General features: G+C 43.5%; 2 pseudogenes; one reads left to right on the top strand and one right to left on the bottom strand.

The window, feature by feature from the left end:
- Positions 1-8,350: 8,350 nt before the first annotated feature.
- On the top strand, positions 8,351-9,047 carry LOC139009487 (phosphatidylinositol N-acetylglucosaminyltransferase subunit P-like; annotated as a pseudogene).
- An 833-nt stretch (positions 9,048-9,880) lies between these two features.
- Positions 9,881-12,817, bottom strand: LOC139009486 (small ribosomal subunit protein eS26 pseudogene; annotated as a pseudogene).
- Positions 12,818-17,245: the final 4,428 nt, after the last annotated feature.

The following is a 17,245-nucleotide window of genomic DNA, read 5'->3' as shown; positions in this document are numbered from 1 at the left end:
CCACCCCCCAGCTGAACCCTTCACTGTGGGTGTGGAATCGGGGTCTCTGTGCCACTTTACAGGCGCTGCTCATCCCATCCCTAGAGAGTCATCCTATATAATAAAAGGCTAATATGCAAATCAACTGAACGGCAGAACAACCGGTCATTATGACACACACTGACCACCAGGGGGCAGACATTCAATGCAGGAGCTGCCCCCTGGTGGTCAGTGCATTCCCACAGGGGAGTGGGACTCAGCCAGAAGCCAGGCTCGTGGCTGTCGAGTGCAGTGGCGGTGGCAGGAGCCTCTCCCACCTCCACAGCAGTGCTAAGGATGTTCGCCTGCTGGGCCTAAGTTGTCAGTCAGACATCCCCCAAGAGGGCGCAGGCCAGGCTAAGGGACCCTTGAGTGCAAGAATTTCGTGCACCAGGCCTCTAGTGTAATTATAAAGAAGGTCCAGAACTTTGGGTAGCTTGTTGATCTGGGTTAAGATTCTTGCATAGGGTATGAGAAGTCCTGGGTTCAAATCTCAGATAAGTCCCTCTTTTTATTTTTTAAAAAAATATTTCTATTGATTTCAGAGAGGAAGAGAGAAGTAGAGAGAGATAGACACATCAATGATGAGAGAGAATCGTCAATTGGCTACTTCCTGCATGCTCCCTACTGAGGATTGAGCCCAAAACCGTGGCATGTGCTCTGACGGGGGAATCTCTGAAATCAATAAAAAAATATATTTTAAAATATATGGGGAAGTCACTGGAGAGGAAGATGAAAAAGTTTCCTGAAGGAACTTATGGGCTTGGCTCAGCTCTCTGCCACCTTATATTGGAGCTTCCCAGTCATATTGAAGCCTGATATGCATGTTTTAATGTATTGTTAATAGTTAATTTCCCCCCAATCATTTAAAATAGTTAAAAATATTTTAAAATTTAAAATTAGGTCTATTACAACTCACAGATCTAATTCCAATATTTTACTTATGCCCAAACCAGAATATTTTAAAATTTTGCTTTCCTAGTGAAAAAGATTCCCTCCTTGACCAAACTCTAGTCAGGCTCCTCCCTTTTGTGGACCAGGCTCAACTCTGGCCTGAAAAACTTGAACAAACACCAATGTTGGCACCTGGCGGCTCAAGACCACATCTCCAGGACGACCCTGGCCCCTCCTTACTTTTGCCTCACAAAAATTAAGGCTGCCAAACGAATTTGCTCTCTGTTCCGGGAATATTGGAGAGAGAGGGCCCCTTTCTTTCTGTCTCTGCGAGAGGATGGGAGGTTAACTTTCATAAGAGCAGACCCAGATGGGTTTTACAAGGACCAAACCCCTCACCCCAGTTTTTTGTAAAATTCCACTTTCCCCGAGTGCTTACGCCCCGGCCACTCCTCCTCCCCACTTCCTCATTTTCCCTTTAACGCCAACACCTCTGCAGAAATTGGAATGGTGCCCGCCCCTTCCCCTGCTGTCGGGAGTTACTGAATAAAGTCGGTTGTCACTGCTTTAATTAACGGCCGGTTGCGTTTTATTTTCACACCAGCTTTAGTGGAAGTAAATTAACCAAAATCTACTTCTTGGCCTATCTCGGTTTCAGCGGAGAGAATTGCCATATCTGACAATTTCTCTGGGCCAAATGAAGGTCTTCAATAATATTAAAATGAACTTCCATCTTAAACGTTTGATATTTCGTTTAAAGACTTTTGCATTCATTTTGATTTTTACAAACCACTGCATTGAAATATTTGTTGATTACTAAGCTTTTGGGACCCCCTTAAATCCCCCCGCTTTCTCCACGTGCGTCTCCCGCGCGCGGGGAGGACCTCCTGAGATGGTCAGCTAAGCTACCGGCAGCGAAGGAGGGACAATCCCACCTTTTTCCTGAAGCGCTGCGCGCACCCTCTACCGAACGGGACCAATCGGAGGCTGCGGCTCCTGGCCTCCGTGCCCCGCCCCTTGCGATCTTCCTTTAATTATCCAATAAAAGCGGACCGTCATCTCCTTCCCGCAGGGCATCAGCCCAGAGCCGTCTCCTCCCCTCTCTCTACTCCCCCACCCTCCCTGTGTCTCCCTCCCCCATCTTTCCCTCCCCCTCCTTCCCCCTCCCCCTCCCCATCTCTCGAAGGTTCTGTTGTGCAGTAAGTGCCTGAGCCTCTTACCTGAAGTAGCACAAAGAGGCACGCTGGGGTTGGTGCCCGCCAAACCTGGACAACTGGCGCGTCCTGTGAGTCTCCACATTCCACCAGCTCCCTTCCTCTAGGTCTCCAATCCCAGCTGTCTCCCCTTCCTGGTTAGGGAGGTGTTAGGATTTCCAAGTCCTACTTCCACAGGCTGGGACTGCTGGAGGCCAGGGCTGACCTCGAACCTGATATCCTTTCAAAAGGCGGGGTCGGCTGTGAGCCAGCAGCGTGTAAAGGTACGTAGGGGGCTCCGAGTCAGGGGCAAGCCCTTGCTACTCAGTGTGATCTGAGGATCAGGGATTGCCTGGGTGACTTGCAAATGCATTATGTCAGGCTCCATCCCAGACTTCCTAAGTCAGGATCTTCTCTTTAACAACATCCCCAGGTGATTTCTGTGCACGTTAATGGTTGAAAATAGCTGCTTTAAGCTTATTAAGATTTCTGGTCTAGGAGGCAATGCTGGTTTGTGTATTTGTTTCTGCAGACCTAAAGGCATGTGAAGGTTTGAGCTTCGTGAGTCAGATTCAGGATCTTTATGACATCTCAGGCATCACTTACCACTTAATCAAGATGATATATAATGAATGCCATGTGGGATGATATAGGTAGAAAACCTCCGATGAGGATTGGTATCTAAGAACATTCAGAAACACTCGGGAAGGGAAATGAATGTACCTGGAGGGTGCTTAATCAATCTGAGGTTGCAAGACTGACAGAATGTCTATTAGGGATGAATGGATCTATTCATCAACTTGGCATCCTACAAATGTAATTTATTTGTTTGTTTAATTATTGTTGTTGAGAGTATTAAAGATGTCCCCCAATGCCCCCCACAAACATTTCTAAACAAGAAACCCACTTTATAATAAAAGAGATGTAGCCAGTTGCTAAGATGGCCCTCAATGATCATAGTCTTGTGCAATCCCGTCCCACTTTGAATTGGGCTGACTTTGTATCTTAATCCATTGAGGCTGCACTAACAAAATACCACAGACAACAGAAATTTATAAAAAACAGACATTTATATTCTATAGTTCTGGAGGCTGCAAAGTTCCAAGTCAAGATGCTGGCACATTTGGTGTCTGGTGAGAGCTCACTTCCTGGTTAATAGGTGGTTTTCCAGTGTAACCTCACAGGGCAGAAGGGACAAGGGAGCTTTCACAGGCCTCTCCTGTACTAGACCCATTGGTGGTGGCTCTGCCCTCATGACCTAATCACCTCTCAAAGGCCCCACCTCCTCATTCCATTACTTTTGGGATTAGGATTTCAACATATGAATTTTGTGGGAATACAGTCAGTCCATAGTAGTGTCTAAGCCAGGGGTTCTCAACCTGTGGGTCGCGACCCCTTTGGGGGTCGAATGCCCTTTCACAGGGGTCGCCTAAGACCATCAGAAAACTCATACATAATTACATATTGTTTTTGTGATTAATCTCTATGCTTTAATTATGTTCAATTTGTAACAATGAAATTAGGGGTCACCACAACATGAGGAACTGTATTAAAGGGTCACGGCATTAGGAAGGTTGAGAACCACTGGTCTAAACAATAGGATGTTGTGGAAATGGTGGTGTGTGACTTCTGGAGCTCAGTTATAAAGGATATGGTCTCCATCTTGCTCTCTTGAATCACTTGCTCTGGGGAAACCAGCTACTCTGCTGCAAGGACAGACCAAGTTTTCTCTACGGCGAAGCCCGAGTGAGGAACAGAGGCTTCCAAAAGCCCCATGAGCAAGCCATCTTGGGAGCCCGTCCTCCAGCAACAGTCAAGCATGCAGACGGCTGAGGCCTTGCTGACAGCTCAACTGCTCTCTCATGAGAAGCCCTGATCCAAAACCAGTCAGCGAAGCCATTACCAGATTCCTGACCCACAGACACTGTGTGAGATGCATGTTTACTGTTTTAAGAAGCTAAGTTTCGGGATAATTTGTTACTTGACAATAGAGTAATTATATGAGGAATAAGGCTGGGGCCCATGGGCTCATTGGCATTTACTTATGCACCATCCCCAAGGAGCAGTTGACCCTGTGGAATAGAGAAATGATCTTTACAGACTCAGTTTTGGCACCAGTTGAGGTTACCCTGTGAGGCTAGAGGGTTGTTTTACAGGATACAGTGTAAGTTTCATACCAATACATGCTGAACTTTCTCCCAACCTGGAATTTATGGGGCAAGGAAACAAGAGGTAGACGTATTACCTAATGATCAGCTTGCAAAATTTTTCTTCTTATCCCAACAACAGTGGACTCTGAAGAGATTTTTTTTTTCTGGCCAGTTTGGGCTCCATTTGTTACTGGATAAACTGACCAAAAAGGGGATTCTAATATTATTTTGCTGCTACACAATGTAACAGAGGATTATGGATGGAAAGATCTCCTTGAGAGGATTCTGGAATTGCCATGTCCAGTGTAAGATCAGGATAATCTTATATGGGTAAGAACAAAAGGGTGCCAGATCTCTCAAACATGAAAGTTTAGGTTACTATATCAGATTTTAATAACCTTGGACAACTGAGATGCTGGCTAAAGACAAAGGGAACATGAGTTAGATTGTGGATAAGGAAAATTATTTCTATCAACTAAGGATTCATGGCTACCTGTGGAAATGAAGACTATATCATCCAGTCATATTTTCATCCTTCCTTTGTTATGTATATATTTATGTATTATAAATGATTGGGTAAAAAGCCTACTTATTCCTATATAAAGAAACCCTGAATAACTTGTCTCCCAGCCTCTCTTGCAGCTGAGATGTGGGCATATGACTACCCATCAGATATCTTGACTTAGCCTTTGACATGAAGAAAGGGAAACCAAGAGAAACTTTTTCTAGTAGTGGCAGCCATTGCAGCAAGATGGATTCCTAGCTTTCTTTTTCTTTCCTTTCCATTTGTACCTCTTTGTAAGTATACACATAAAGTATGCAGTTATTAGTTTTCAAGTTTGATTCAGAAGTTATAGATTGACATGATGGGATCATGATTAGCATAGCGGAGATGTTGATTGTGGACATTGGATACAGTAACTGATGGAATTTTGAGTTGTTTCCCTGTTGTAAGAAGAGTAGTTGCTTTATGTTTGGCCAGAATATTTATCTTCTACTGAAGGGTAAATTGGTAAGAGGTATGTGTGTTTAATGTCATGCAACCAAAGGGTTATATTCTAGTGGACATTTATCATGCTTTTTGGCTTCTCCACTTCTGTAACCCCTTCCAAAGCTTAGGTAAGTAAAAAGCCTACTTATTGTAATATATAAAAGCCCAGGGTTGTAACAACCGATCACAACCGAAGGCTGACCAACCCAGAAGTCCTTCAGTCAGCACTGGGTTGCCAAGGTGATCCAGCACTGACTGCCCAGGGGGCTGAGACCCAGAGAGAGAGGTAGGGTCTGATCCACAGCCTCAGTGGCAGCTGTTGATCAGTACTTGCCTCTCTCTTTCTCTCCCTCTTTCTTTCTTTTTTTTTATTTTTAAATATTTTTATTGATTTCAAAGAGGAAGGGAGAGGGAGAGGGAGAGAGAGATAGAAACATCAATGATGAGAGAGAATCATTGATAGGTTGCCTCCTGAACGCCCTCTACTGGGGACTGAGCCTGCAACCCAGGCATGTGCCCCTGCTGGAATCGAACCTGGGACCCTCCAGTCCACAAGCCAATGCTCTATCCACTGAGCCAAACCAGCTAGGGCTCTCCCTCTTTCTTTCCCAGCAGCCTAACCTTTCTTTCTCTCCCCACCTCCACTGGGCTGTTGTTCAGCCCTGCCTCTCTGATCAAGCCCGGAGATAGGCCCAGAGATGCTGACTAGCATAGGAACCAACCAATCAGAACCAAATGTGGGCACTGTGAAGAACCAATGGCTGTCTAGGAGGTGGAGCTTTTGACACAGACTGGCAAAGGAACCGACCAATCAGAACTAACTGTGGGTGCTATGAAGAACCAATGGCTGCCTAGGAGGCGGAGCTTTTGACGCTGACTGGCATAGAAACTGACCAATCAGAACCAAATCAGGGTGCTGTGGGGAGCCAATGGCTGCCTAGGAAGTGGAGCTTTTGACACTGACTGGCATAGAAACTGACCAATCAGAACCAAATTAGCCAGCAGAGAAGGGCAGTTGGGGGTGGGATCAGGCCTGCAGGGGAGGGCAGTTGGGGGCAACCAGGCCAGCAGGGGAGGGCAATTAGGGATGATCAGGCCAGCAGGCAGAGGCAGTTAGGGGTGATCAGGCAGGCAGGTGAGCAGTTAGGAGCCAGTCCCAGATTGCGAGAGAGATGTCCCACTGCCAGTTATGTCCTAAACCAGCAGTCAAACATCCCCCAAGGGGTCCCCAATTGGAAAGGGTGCAGGCTGAGCTGAGGGAATCCCCCCTCCATACACGAATTTCGTGCATTGGGCCTCTAGTTCCTATATAAAGAAACCCTGAATAACTTGTCTCCCAGCCTCTCTTGCAGCTGAGATGTGGGTATATGACTACCCATCAGATGGGTATATGACTTAGCCTTTGACATGAAGAAGGGGAAACCAAGAGAAACTTTTTCTAGTAGTGGCAGCCATTGCAGCAAGATGGATTCCCAGGGCAACAGTGCTACTGGTGACAGCCTATGTCCAGTGACAGCTGTGTCAAAGCCATGAACTCTTTAAAAAAAAGATTATTTAAAATTTGATTTTTAGAGAGAAAGGAAGGAAGAGGGAGAGAGTGAAGTGAAACATCAATCAAGGAAACATCAATTGGCTGCCTCCTGCATGTCCCCTACTGCACAGGATGATGCCCAAACAACTGAGCCACAGTCTGGGGCCAAAACCATGAACTCTTAACATTTGTGCTTAGAGGCAGCAGCAATCCTTGGCATGCCAATAAAACAGTTCTGTGGCATGATTTGGGCTATTGTAGCTGGTATGTGACCTTCTAAGCCTGGTTCTCCAGCTGCTCAGTGTTTTTGCAAGGTATCCATTATCCTTTTCAAGAAATAATTCTCTGCTTAGCTCAGCAAAACTTGGTTTTTGTTATTTGCAACTAAGAACTGTGGGTGAGGCCACCATGTAGCCAATTATCAGAAAAGGACTTGAACCCTGAACTGGAAAGCCATCAGTAGTCTCTCTAGCTCATCTCTGCTTCTCTCTGTGTTGGCACTTTTTGCCCTGCTCTGTAATCTTTTGTATCTCCATCTATGGGGCAGTCAGGAGAGCTTTGTAAACATCTGGCTCGACATATCCAGACCAAGTCATGCTGAGAATGACCTGCAGCCGCTCAGCCTCAGCCCCTAGTTCCCTCCTCCAATCACGAGTCCTTCCTGGGCAGGACGTGGTGCAGTATAAATTGTGCACTTGGAGCCCACAGCCCTGAGGTCCTCATTCTCAGAAAAGTGACTCATTGTGAGCTGAGAGTATATCCCAAAAGAAATCTACTCTCGGAGCCTGGAGTTTCTGTCATGGCATGCTGTGCTCTCTCTGATTCGTTTCTCCTTGCAACTACAAACAGGTTATCCTTCACACCAAATGCTTTAAAGCAGTGGTTCTCAACCTTCCTAATGCCGCGACCCTTTAATACAGTTCCTCATGTTGTGGTGACCCCTAATTTCATTGTTACAAATTGAACATAATTAAAGCATAGTGATTAATCACAAAAAAATATGTAATTATGTATGTGTTTTCTGATGGTCTTAGGCGACCTCTGTGAAAGGGTCGTTCGACCCCCAAGGGGTTCTCGACCCACAGGTTGAGAACCGCTGCTTTAAAGGATTAAGCACAACTCTGTAATGCCATTGCCTCCCCCTCCTCCCACCCCCAGCATCCCTCTCGGCAAACACATCACTAACTCTACACTGTAAATGACTAGACATGAGAGAAATACTACAGTAATCCCAGTTTCTGAACTAAGAAAATAAGAAGAAAAAAACTTAATGGAATTTTAAAATCTACAAACATAAGCCTAGATCCACAAGATGATGCAATGAGGTCTTGGAAATTTTCTCTGGGACCTGTCTCTACCTAGAGTGCTTTATTTCTAAGTTCTGACTTAGGACTTGATAATATACTTCATCATCATTGTTGAGTCCCCAAGGACCAGCGAGTAGGTGGGACAGATTTTTTTTGCTTATCTCTAATGAGGTTCTCAGGGAATTTGGTTCAACGGACATGGGAGCTACAATAAACACCCATCTCTAATTTCTGCAAACATCCTTCCTGCACAGAGGGCTAAGGCCATGAACCTCTGCTCCTCATTTGCTCAGGAACTACCTATATTTCCGAGACTTTCCAAACCTTATAATAAAGAGAAGCATTGGCCAGTTCCTCAAAGTGAATACTTGATAGCAACGGCTTCTCCCAGGTAAGATCATAACAAGATCATAACAGTGGAGTTGTCAATATTTCTTTACTAATAGTGAAGTTCTTTGAAGAACCTCCTTCCAGATCTAGGGAATAGTAAGAGTCCTGAATCCATCAGCTGAGCTTGAGATAAACTCAGGAATAATTGGCTGTTTCTTTTATCTCTATGAGCTACTAAAACAGACATACATAACGGTAGAGAAGGGCTCTGTATGTGCCTGTGTGTTGTTTTTATGTTATATTTGATATGGTAGTTTCCTACTATATCTCATGTGGGCTTCTATTTCTGAATTTTGGCTAAACTCTTTAGGCTTAACCTATTGGTCTCAAAAGTACTGGGCAGTTGCATTACCTGTCTACCTCATCATTCCTAGAGTAATCAGGTATGTACTCTTAAACATGATGAGTACCTATCCATTCAATTCTATTCATACAACCGTTAGATAACTATGCTAAAAATCAACAGCAGAAGAAATACAAAAAGAGGCCATCTCCGCATTAAGAGATATTCCTACTAGTGAAACAAACCAAATGTTCTTTCTTGCAGCTGAAGAATTTTACACCAAAAGCTGAACTGTATGTAGACTAACATCAAACATTCATTATAAGTTTTTGACGGTAATTTTTTACTCTCTTATTAATACCTGGTATTGAAATATTTTAAAGAACTTCTCTTAGATTAATATTGTAAACGTTCTTGTATGGTCAACACGAAGTCTTGTTACTCATTAATGGACAGAATAAATAAAATACTGCATTACCGTACAATTTTTGTTTGGCCATTTGGAATTTGAGATGTCCATTGAACATCCAAATGGAACTATCAAAAAGGAAAGGTATATATAGACTTAGGCATCAGGGAAGAGGATGGAGTTGGAAATAATAATTTTGGAGACATCAGCATATAGATCAGCGGTTCTCAACCTGTGGGTCTCGACCCCTTTGGCAGTCGAACGACCCTTTCACAGGGGTCGCCTAAGACCATCCTGCATATCAGATATTTACATTACAGTTCATAAGAGTAGCAACATTACAGTTATGAAGTAGCAACGAAAATAATTTTATGGTTGGTTCACAACATGAGGAACTGTATTTAAAGGGCCAGAAGGTTGAGAACCACTGATATAGGTAGTATTTGGGAAGAACTGATATCTTAACACTACTGAGTCTTCCTATCCATGATCATGGGATAGTTGTCCATTAATTTAGATTTTTTTTCATTGCTTTCAAGTTTATCTTGTATAGATTTCATACATATATATTTTTTATTTAGACCTAAACTTTTTTGGGGGGGACGGGTTGTGCTAATGGAAATAGTGTTGTATTTTATTTTTAAAGTACAATTTCTATTTACTCCCCCCCTCCCCCTCAGAGAACTTTTCTTCAGTTCTTAAGGACTTAGCTCCTTACATAGACTTTGGTGGAGGTCATGGGGCAGCATCAGCAGGTCTAAATTGGGGTGGGGATGTTCCGTCCTTCCGGGTTTTACGAAAACGATTCCTGGCTACCTTGCTGTGAATGGCACAGTGCACACAGTAATGTAGTTTCACATACAGCTTGGGAAGCACATAGGCATCAAAGACACTTGCTTCAGGAATGTCTCTAAAGGCTGTGGCCTCTACTATATTTTGAATGACAAACTTTTTTTTTTTTTACAAATCCATTTTATTTATTTTCAGTGTTTAAATCCTTGAGGGATATAGCATTACACGGATTCTGTGTCCAATAGCCTTAGCAGGAAGGTTGCTTCGGAATTTAGCACAAACCATTCCACTGTTTCCATGAGCATGAGTTACCTTTCCCCAGATTACTCTGGTTTTGTTTGGTTTGCCACCAGGAGTCACCATGTTGTTCTTTGCTTTGTACACATAAGCACATCTCCTGCCTAGATAGAATTCTGTTTCATCTAGAGCATAAACACCTTCATTTTAAAAAAATATATATTTTATTGATTTTTTACAGAGAGGAAGGGAGAGAGATAGAGAGTTAGAAACATCGATGAGAGAGAAACATCGATCAGCTGCCTCCTGCACATCTCCTACTGGGGATGTGCCCGCAACCCAGGCACATGCCCCGGACCGGAATCGAACCTGGGACCCCTCAGTCGGCAGGCCGACGCTCTATCCACTGAGCCAAACCGGTTTCGGCAAACACCTTCATTTTTAAGATGGAGCCCACTGGTTCCGGAGACCCTGCTTATAGCCAGCAAAAATGGAATGACAACCTTCTTAATGGCCTTGTCCTTGGGCACACATTGGGTGCAGTTGGTGCAGCGAATAGGCTCTACATGGCCATGGCCTTTTTTGGCATGACCGTTATTCCTTCTTTTCTTGGTACTCCTTCCACTCCTCCATTAACCCCGCTCTCAAATCCCAAAAATAGTGTTGTATTTTATTTTATTTATTTATTTATTTATTTTTATTTATTTATATATTTTTATTGATTTTCTACAGAGAGGAAGGGAGAGAGATAGAGAGTTAGAAACATCGACGAGAGAGAAACATCGATCAGCCGCCTCCTGCACATCTCCCACTGGGGATATGCCCGCAACCCAGGTACATGCCCTTGACCGGAATCAAACCTGGGACCCTTCAGTCCGCAGGCCGACGCTCTATCCACTGAGCCAAACTGGTTTCGGCAGTGTTGTATTTTAAATTTCAAACTCCAATTGCTCACTGCTATATATCCAGAAGTAGACTTGCTGAATCGTATGACAGCAGTTGACTTTTGTAGATTGGTCTTGTATCCTGATAGTTTTCTATATTGTTTGAGTTCCAGTCTTGTTTTTTCTCTTCTTTGAGGTTTTCCACATACATAATCATCTTACCTGCAAACAAAGACATTTTCATTTCTTCCTTCTCAAATCTGTATACCTTTTATTTCCTTTACTTGTCCTATTGCATTGGCTAGAAATTTTGGTGTGTTGTTGAATAGGAGTTGCTGGGGTCCAACCTCAGCGGGTCCAGGGGTCCCCAAAGGTGTGGACGGAGTCGGGGAAGAATGAAGGACATGGAGGCTGCGTTCAGTTGATCAGCATAGCAAGGTTCTCTCGCTAGGTTCTCCAGCCAGGTTCGGTCGCCAGGTTCTGTAGCCAGGTTCCAGCCAGGTTCTATCCAGGTTCTATCCAGATTCTCCTGCCATGTTCTGTCTAGGTTCTCCAGCCAAGTTCTGTGTCTAGGTTCTGTCCAGGTTCTCCAGCCAAGTCCTGTCTCTAGGTTCGGTCTAGGATCTCCAGCCAAGTCCTGTCTCTTGGTTCTCTCTCTAGGTTCTCTGTCTAGGATCTGTCTCTTGGTTCTTCAGCCAGGTTCTCTTGCTAGGTTCTGACTCTAGGTTCTCTGTCTCTGGGTTCTGTGTCCTGTTGTCTTGTTACATCTGTATTTATACCAGTTGATTCCAATCCTATCAATCTCTATTTCAAAGGTTAGGGCGTTTCTTATCTCCATTCCAGGGAGTAAAGATTACGTAGCTTAAGCGTGATTGTTCATAGTTAAAGTGATTAACTACCCACCTGGCACTTAGTTAAGAGGTTTTATCCCCTCCCTAACTTCAGGGAAAAATCCCTACCTGGGAAACAACCTTTCTCGGAGAGGTGACCTTGGTTAAAACACATAGCGCTAAGGGGAGCAAACATATTAATAACAGTATGCTATATACGCCAGGTCCCTTGAAACATATGCTGTGCAGATGTTTCTTCCCTGCAGCGACTGTGTCAAGCAGCAAGGATGGACCGGCTCCCGGCAAGGAGTGGTGAGAGAGGATATTTTATTTCTTTTTTTTTTTATGTCTTAAAGTATTACAAAGAGTATTACACATGTCTCCTTTTTTCTCCCCCTTGACATTCCCCTGGCTCCCCCCATCCCCCAGTGTCTTGTGTCCATTAGTTATTCTCATATGCATGCATATAAATCTTTCAGTTGATCTCCTACTCCCCCCAACCCTCCCCAGGGTTCCCACTGTAGTTTGACATTCTGCTCAATGCTGCTCTGCCTCTGTATCCATTTTTGTTCATCAGTCTATAATGTTTCTTATTATCCATAAATGAGTGAGTTCATGTGGTATTTTTCTCAGCTTCCCAGGGGCTGTCTCAGCCTCACAGGGGCCGTCCCAGCCTCACAGGGGCCGTTTCAGCCTCACATGGGCCGTCTCAGCTTCCCAGGGGCCGTCTCAGCCTTGCAGGGGTCGGCGCAGCCTCACAGGGGCCGTCGCAGTCTCGCAGGGGGTGCCACATCCCACATTGGAGGTGAAGGTGCGAGACAGAAGCTCCTCTCACTATCTCTCCTGCTGCTCCCTTGCGTATTGCCAATGTTGGAAGTTTCTGAGAGCAGTCTGCAGGTGCTGGACATCATACTTTAACTGGTCAACACGAAGTTTGGTATTCTGTCTTTTGTTGGGTGGCTCCTTGCTGGACAAAATCTCCAGGCGTTCTTGCTGGCTGAATATCTGGTATGCTTGCTTGGATTTCATTTTCTACTAAGTGCACAGACTGCTTGTCTGCCGTCTCCCAGCGTCCCATGTGAGACTGGATCTGGTGGGCCTGTTTGTGCGTTTGCTGGTACAGCGGTTCCATGTTGCTGGCCCAGCCGGGTCCGGTTCTGGCTTCCTCCGAACCTGATTCTGCTTCTTGAGTGTGTCCCTTATGGGTGTGAGGAGTTGAAATCTGCAGTTTGTTGGGTTATGCTATAAAAGCGCCGGTGGTTCCTTTTGTGCCTCTGGCACAGTTTGGGCGGGGATGTAAATTGAGTAGGGCGGGGTCTCAGGGAGTCACCAGGGCGGAGCAAACAGCAATGGCATCTCCACGACTCCTCGCCTCTCTGTGACTCTGCCCGAGTCCCGGCGAGCAGCTCCGCGAGAAAGCTGCCCTTGCTTTCCGACCCGCTGCAAGGCCGTCCTGCCTCACCCCGTAGGGGTCTGGGACCTCAGAATCCCGCCCCAAATAAGCTCAGTGGATTTGAGAGTTTGTAACCCCTTTCGATTGAAAAAAACCGCGCATCCAGTTGCAGCCCACCTGGTGTGCGACTCCGTACCTCTGTTCTTGGCACCTCTGCATATCCTAGTCAGTCTCAATGCTCTTCTTTCTTTCCTTCCAGTTGTAGAACTTCCACTGGGCCAGCTTTCCCATGGTTCTGAATGATAGCTGTTTTGTCTTATAGTTGGTATTTTCAATGTTGTTGTGGGAGGCAGCACACCTTATGCCACCATCTTGGTTCTCTCCAGGATATTTTATTTCTTATTCCTGATCTTAGGGGGAAAGCATCTATTTTCTGACCATTATGATGTTGCTGTATGTTTTTGTGTACCATATGTTTTTTATCAAGTTGAAGAAGTACCTCTCAAATTCCTAGTTTGATGGTTTTTGTTTTGTTTTGTTTTAAATCATGAATGGGTGTTGGATTTTGCCAAATAATTTTTCTATATATGATAGGATTACATAATATTCTTACTTAGCCTGTTGATGTGATGGATTACATTAATTGATTTTCAAATGTCAAACCAATCTTGCATACCTGGAATAAATTTCATTTGGCCCTAACCGGTTTGGCTCGGTGGATAGAGCGTTGGCCTGCAGACTGAAGGCTCCCAGGTTCGATTCCGGTCAAGGGCATGTACCTTGGTTGTGGGCACATCTCCAGAGGCGGGTGTGCAGGAGGCAGCTGATCGATGTTTCTCTCTCATCAATGTTTCTAACTCTCTATCCTTCTCCCTTCCTTTCTGTAAAAAATCAATAAAATATATATTTAAAAAAATAAATTTCATTTGGTCCTGCTGTATAATTATTTTTATACACTGTAGGATTCAGTTTGCTGATATTTTGAGGATTTTGGCATATATGTCCATGAGAGATATTAGTCTGTAGTTTTCCTTTTTTGTAACGGTTTTGTTTGGGTTTGGTATTAGGGTAATGCCGGTCTCGTAGAATGAGTTAGGAAGTATTCCTTTTGTTTCTATTTTTGGTAGAGATTGCAGAGAATTGGCATAATCTCTTCCTTAAATGTTTTTGTAGAATTCAGCAGTAAAACTATCTGGGCCCAGTGCTTTCTGTTTTGGAAGGTTACTAATTATTCATACTGTGTAATATAGGCCTATTCAGATTATTTTTTTTGAATTTTGGTAGATTGCTTTTTAAGGAATTGGTCCATTTAATCTTAGTTATCAAATTTATGGGCATAGAGTTGTTCATAATATTCTTCTATTATCCTCAATGTCCATGGGATTTATAGTGATGGCTCCTTTTTCATTTCATTTTCATAGCAGTAATTTGTGCCGTCTCTCTTTTGTTGTTAGTCTGGCTAGGGTTTATCACTTGTATGGATCTTTTCAAAGAACCAGCTTTTGATTTTGGTTTTCTCTATTGATTGTTTTAAATTTCGTTGATTTCTACTCGTTTGTTGTTGTTAATCCTCACCTGAGGATATTTTTCCACTGATTTTTTTTTTTAAGTGGGGAGTCAGCAAAGGGCTTTATTTTTTAAATATATTTTTATTTATTTCAGAGAGGAAGAGAGAGGGATAGAAAGAGATAGAAACATCAATGATGAGAATCATTGATTGGCTGCCTCCTGTTCGTCCCCTTCTGGGGGAATCGAGCCCGCAACCCAGGTATGTACCCTTGACCGAAATCGAACCCGGGACCCTTCAGTCTGCAGGCCACACTCTATCCACTGAGCCAAAGCAGTTAGGGCTTTCCACTGATTTTTAGAGAGAGTGGAAGGGAGGGGGAGAGACAGAGAGAAACATCAATGTGAGAGAGACACATTGATTGGTTGCCCCCCTGCGGGCACCCTGACCAGGACTGGGGAACCTGCAACCAAGGTATGTGCCCTTGACAGGAATCGAACTTGCGACACTTCAGTCCATGGGCTGATGCTCTATTCACTGAGCCAAACTGGCTAGGGCCCTACTCTAATTTTTATTATGTCTTTTCTTCTGTTTACTTTGGATTTAATTTCCTCTTCTTTTGTAGATCTTAAAGTAGAAACTTAGATTATTGATTTTAGATCTTTTTTTCTAATATATGCATCTAAATGCTGCATTTCCCTCTAAGCATTGCTTTCACTGCATCCCAAATATTGACTATTTGCATTTGCATTTATTTTAAAATTTCTCTTGAGACTTATTTGACCCATTTGTTATTTAGAAATGTGTTGTTAAATCTCCAAATATTTTGAGATTTTTGGCTATCACTTATTTTTCACTTCATTGTGATGAGAGCATACATTGCATGACTTTCATATTTGCTAAGGTGTTTCATGTACGGATGTAGTCTATCTTGGTGATGCTTCATGTGAACTTGAGAAGAATGGGTATTCCTCTGTTGGGTGAAATGTCCTATAAATGTTCAGCGGTGTTGGAGTTGAATGTGAAACTGGAGTGGGCTCAAGTGAGAATGGAGAGAAAAAGACCCAATGAAAAGCATTGTTTTCATTAGCTTTATAATATTCAGCCATATATGTTTAACCATTTTGGTTGTTTCTAATTTTTTACTATTATAATGTGATATTTCCCCTTGCACATAGGAGATAAATTGTTGGGTCAAGGAATAATTTTTTAAAATATTTTTTATTGATTTCAGAGAGGTAGGGAGAGGGAGAGATAGAAACATCAATGATGAGAGAGAATCATGAATCAGCTGCTTCCTGCATGCCCCACACTGAGGTCGAGCCCACAACCTGGACATGTGCCCTGACTGGGAATCAAACCATGATCTCCTGGTTCATAAGTAGACGCTCAACCATTGAGCCATGCTTGCTGAGCCAAGGAGTAATTTTTTAAAACATTCTTGTTACAGTGGGTGGGTGCCACTATCGTTCCTCTTTTTTTTTTTTTTTTATCATTCCTCTTTTGCCAAGCCAAACATTTATACACACACACACACACACACACACACACACACACACACACAAACCATGCTTATTTAATATACTTAAAATGATGACATCTTATTCTTTCAATTTATAACAATTAGATTACTAGTAGGGCTGAACATTCTTTCATATATCTTTTAGCAATTCATGTTTAACTAAAAATTCTCTGCTCATGTCTTGCTATTGGAACAATCCCCTCACTACTTCCCTTCTTCCCCCATCTCATCCTTCTGATCTCAGTTTATTTACTTAAAAAAATCTTTATTATTGAGACTATTACAGATGTCTTCCTTCCCCCCCTCCCCAATTACCCTCCTCCATCCACTTCCCACCCTGGCCTTCACCACTCTACTGTCTGTATCCATAGGTAAGATCTTTAGTTAACCTCTTCCCGCTCCTCCTCTCCCTTCCCTCTGAGATTCATCAGTCTGTTCCATGCTTCCATGCCTGATTCTATTTTATTCACTAATTTTGTTCATTAGATTTCTTGTTCATTTATTTTGATTTTTAGATTGAATTGTTGATTGATATGTATTAGTTGCCATTTTATTGTTCACATTTTTTCTCTCTTCTCCTTCCCTCCACTTCCTCCTCCTCCTCCTCCTCCTCTTCTTCCTCTTCCTCTTTTTAAAGAATACCCGTCAGCCCTAACCGGTTTGGCTCAGCAGATAGAGCGTTGGCCTGCGGACTCAAGGGTCCCAGGTTCGATTCTGGTCAAGGGCATGTGCCTTAGTTGCGGGCACATCCCCAGTGGGGAGTGTGCAGGAGGCAGCTGATTGATGTTTCTCTCTCATCGATGTTTCTGACTCTCTGTCCCTCTCCCTTCCTCTCTGTAAAGATCAATAAAATATATTAAAAAAAAAAAAAGAATACCCTTCAATATTTCATGTAATACTGGTTTGGTGGTGGT

This window comes from Myotis yumanensis, unplaced genomic scaffold (genome assembly GCF_028538775.1).
Source record: "Myotis yumanensis isolate MYYU_CA2020_CCGP unplaced genomic scaffold, mMyoYum1.0.hap1 SCAF_4, whole genome shotgun sequence".
NCBI lineage: Eukaryota > Metazoa > Chordata > Mammalia > Chiroptera > Vespertilionidae > Myotis > Myotis yumanensis.
This window is presented reverse-complemented; position numbering and strand designations above follow the sequence as displayed.